We start from the raw sequence: 4,779 nt of genomic DNA on the forward strand, positions 1-4,779 counted from the left end.
TGGACACTTGTGAGCATCCTTAGAATCGACAAAACCTTCTGGTTGTATCACATACAACCTTTCCTCAAGGAACCCGTCGAGGAAACAATGTTTTGACATCCATATGCAAGTTTTCATAATCGAAAAATGCAGCAATTGCTAACATAATTCCAACATACTTTAGCATCGCTATGGGTGAGAAAGTCTCATCGTAGTCAACTCCTTGAACTTGTCGAAAACCTATTTGCGACAAGTTGAGCTTTCTCAATGGTGACGTTTACCATCATTGTTTGTCTTCCTTTCAAAGATCCATTTGTACTTAATAGTCTTAAGACCATCAAGTAGTTCTTCCAAAGTCCACACTTTGTTTTCATACATGGATCCTATCTCGGATTTTATGGCCTCTAGACATTTGACGGAATCCGGGCCCACCATTGCTTCTCCATAGCTCGTAGGTTCCTTGTTGTCCAACAACATGACCTCCAAGACAGGATTACCATACCACTCTAGAGTAGTATGTGTCCTTGTTGACCTACAAGGTTTGGTAGTAACTTGATCTAAAGCTTCATGATCATCATCATTGGCTTCCTCTTTAATTTGTGTAGACGCCATAGGAACAAATTCTTGTGCCCTGCTACACTCTATTTGAAGTGACGGTTCAAAAACCTCATCAAGTTCCACCATCCTCCCACTCAATTCTTTTGAGAGAAACTCTTTCTCAAGAAAGGACCTGTTTACGGCAACAAACACCTTACATTCAGATCTGAGATAGGAGGTATACCCAACTATTTTGGGTATACTATGAACATGCATTTATCCGCTATGGATTCGAGCTTATCAGGCTGAAGCCTTTTGACATAAGCACTGTAGCCCCAAACTTTTAAGAAACGTCAGCTTAGGATTCTCCAAACCATAGTTCATACGTTGTCATCTCAACGGAATTAAATGGTGCCCAATTTAAAGTGAATGTGGTTGTCTCTAATGCGTAACCCCAAAACAATAGTGGTAATTTGACCATAGAATGCACCATATCCAATAGGGCACAGCTACGATGTTCGGACACACCATCACACTATGGTATTCCACGTGGCATGAGTTGTGAAACAATTTCCACATTGTATTAAATATTTATTAAACTCACAACTCAGATATTCATCTCTACGATCACATCGTAGACATATCATCCTCTTCTCACGATGATCTTCAACTTCACTCTAAATTTCTTGAACTTTTCAATAATTCAGACCAATGATTCATCAAGTAAATACACCTGTATCTACTCAAATCATCTGTGAAGTAAGAACATAATGATAACCACTGCGTGCCTCAACACTCATTGGACTGCATACATCAAAATGTGTTCTTTCCAATAAGTCACTTGCTCGTTCCATCTCACTGGAAAACGAGGCCTTCAGTCATCTTGCCCATGTGGCATGATTTGCATGTCTCAAGTGATTCAAAATCAAGTGAGTCCAAAAGATCCATCTTCATGGAGTTTCTTCATGCATTTACACCAATAGGCATGGTTCGCATGTCTCAAACGATTAAAAATGAGTGAGTCCAAAGGTCCATCGGGATGGAGCTTCTTCATGTGTTTTATACCTATATGACTTAAGCGGCAGTACCACAAGTAAGTGGTACTATCATTACTACTTTGTATCTTTTGTTATCAATATTATGAACATGTGTATCACTATGATCGAGATTCAATAAACCATTCATATTGGGTACATGACCATTGGAGGTATTATTCAAGCAAACAGAGTGACCATTATTCTCTTTAAATGAATAATCATATTGCAATATACACGATCCAATCATGTTGATGCTCAACGCAAACACCAAACAACATTAAGGTTTAACACCAATCCCGAAGGTAGAGGGAGCGTGCGATGGTGATCACATCAACCTTGGAAACACTTTCAACACACATCGTCACCTTGCCTTTAGCTAGTCTCCGTTTATTCCGTAGCTTTCATTTCTAGTTACTAACATTTAGCAACTGAACTGGCATCTAATACCCATGTGATACTAGGAGTACTAGTAAAGTACGCATCAATAAGATGTTTATCTAATATACTTCTGTTGACGTTGCCAACCTTCTTATCTACCAAGTGTATAGGGCAGTTCTGCCTCAGTGATCATTCCCCTCACCATAGAAGCACTTATTCTAGGGTTTGGGTTCAATCTTGGGTTTCTTCATTGCAGTGACAACTAACTTGTCATTCTCAAAGTTTCCCTTCTTTCCCTTGCCCCTATTAAAACTAGTGGTTTTACTAACCATCAACACTTGATGCTCCTTCTTGATTTCTACCTCTGCGGTGTCAAACATCACGAATAGCTCAGGGGTCATCTTCTCCATCCCTTATATGCTATAGTTCATCATGAAGCTCGGTATCTTAGTGGCAGTGACTTTGGAGAACTATGTCAATCACCTTCTTATCTAGAAGATCAACTCCCACTCAATTCAAGTAATTGTAGCACCCAGACTATCTGAGCGCACGCTCAACGATTGAGCTTTTCTCCTTTACTTTGTAGGAAAAGAATCTTGTCATAGGTCGCATACCTCTCAACACGGGTGCGAGCCTGAAATCCCAATTTCAGTTCTTGGAACATCTCATATGTTATGTGATGTTCAAAACGTCTTGGGTGCCTCAATTCTAAACTGTAAAGCATGACGCACTCAACTATCACGTAGTCATCAAAAACTTGTATGCCACATGTTCGCAACATGCAAAGACGATGCTCGGGGGTAGCACATCGAGCGGTGCATAAGGACATACGCCTTCTATGCAGCAATGAGGACAATCCTCAGTTTACAGACCCAGTCCGCATAATTTCTACTATCATCTTTCAACTTAGTTTTCTCTAGGAACATATCAAAAACATGGGAGCTACAGCGCAAGCTAATCATCTACAACATAATTTGCAAAGACATTTTGACTATGTTCATAATAACGAGTTCAATTAATCATATTACTTAAGAACTCCCACTCAAATTGAAATCCCTCTGGTCATTCGAATGGTACATGATCCAAATTCACTGTCACGCCCAAGATGCGACCCTATCCTCAATTTGGCACGAAGGCCTCGTCAGGGATAGAAGCGCATCTCGTCGTGTCGCAATAATGGATATCGTTACAAGTACATGTACTGAAAAGATGAGATATATACAGAATTGGCTTACACTCGCCACAAGCTACATCAGAGTCACATCAGTACATTACATAATCATCAAGAGTAAGAGCAGGGTCCGACTACGAACGAAAACAAACGAGAAAAATAAGAACGACGTCCATCCTTGCTATCCCAGGCTGCCGGCCTGGAACCTATCCTAGATCGAAGAAGAAGAAGAAGAAGAAGAAGAAGAAGAAGAAGAATCAACTCCAAATGAACAATCAACGCGCTCGCTTCAGTAACCTTTACGTGTACCTGCAACTGGTATTGTAGTAATCTGTGAGCCACAGGGGACTCAGCAATCTCATTTCCAAAGGTATCAAGACTAGCAAAGCTTAATAGGTGAGGCAAGCTTAAGTGGTGAGGTTGCAGCAGCGACTAAGCATATATTTGGTGGCTAAACTTACGAGTACAAGAAATAAGAGGGGGGAAGATCTATGCATAGCGGACGTGGTCTACTGATCATCAAATGAATGATCCTGAACACCTACCTACGTCAAACATAACCCCACCGTGTCCTCAATCGGAGAAAGAACTCACGAAAGAGACAGTCACAGTTACACACATAGTTGGCATATTTTAATTAACTTAACTTCAAGTTATCTAGAACCAGTGTTAAACAAAGTATCCACGTTGCCACATAACCGCGGGCACGGCTTTTCGAAAAGATTTAACCCTGCAGGGGTGCTCCAACTAGTCCATCACAAATTACCACAAGCCGCATAGAAATCCTCAATCACGAAGCTCGCGATCTCGTCGGATTCCCTAGTGGAAAACCTCAACTCTGAGATTACCCAAAGCATCACCGGAATCCCGATGCACAAGATATCTCGTCAAAGGTAAAACTAATCCAGCAAGGCCGCCCGGCATGTCGACGATCCCGATAGGAGCCGCGTATCTCGTTCTCAGGACACGACGGATGAGCGATGGTTACCACGCCAGACGCCGAGTTGCCCCGGATAGCGTTAGTAAGCTGCTCTATTTTGGACCAGCACCATCAGCACTGGCCCTCCGTGTATTATGTAGAATTACTCCTCGGGTAGCGCTAACTCCCTATGCATTTCAGTATTATCAAATTATTATGTTGGGCAAATATAGTACCAATGTTGGGCCTTGCCAGACCAGCTTTAATCTAAAATGAATTATCAATGGGGTCCCCATAACAACCCCGATCGTGTTAGGAGCGCTCATTTATGGAACATAACACCGGTAGCCGAAACTAAGGGGGCAAAGGTGGAACAAAACACCAGGCTAGAAAGGCCGAGCCTTCCACCTTTTACCAAGTATATAGGTGCATTAAATTAAATAGCATTAATATGGGGATATAACAACGAACCCATGTTATCACATGGAAGCAAACGCGCCTGCAACTAGCAAGGCTACATAGGGTTAAGCAAGCGGTAACATAGCCAATCAGTGGTTTGCTAGGTTGAACAGGTTGAAGGTTTTCATGGCATTGTTGAGAGTCTGACATTTAACATGTGGTAGGCAACGAGACATAATCGATAGAAGCAATAAAACTAGTATGGCAATGATAGTAATGGTATCTGGGGAAATGGTCATCTTGCCAGAGATCCCGCTAGGAAGAAGAATGCCTCCGTGAAGCAGACGAACCGATGTAGT

Source organism: Hordeum vulgare, chromosome 3H (genome assembly GCF_904849725.1).
Source record: "Hordeum vulgare subsp. vulgare chromosome 3H, MorexV3_pseudomolecules_assembly, whole genome shotgun sequence".
Lineage (NCBI taxonomy): Eukaryota > Viridiplantae > Streptophyta > Magnoliopsida > Poales > Poaceae > Hordeum > Hordeum vulgare.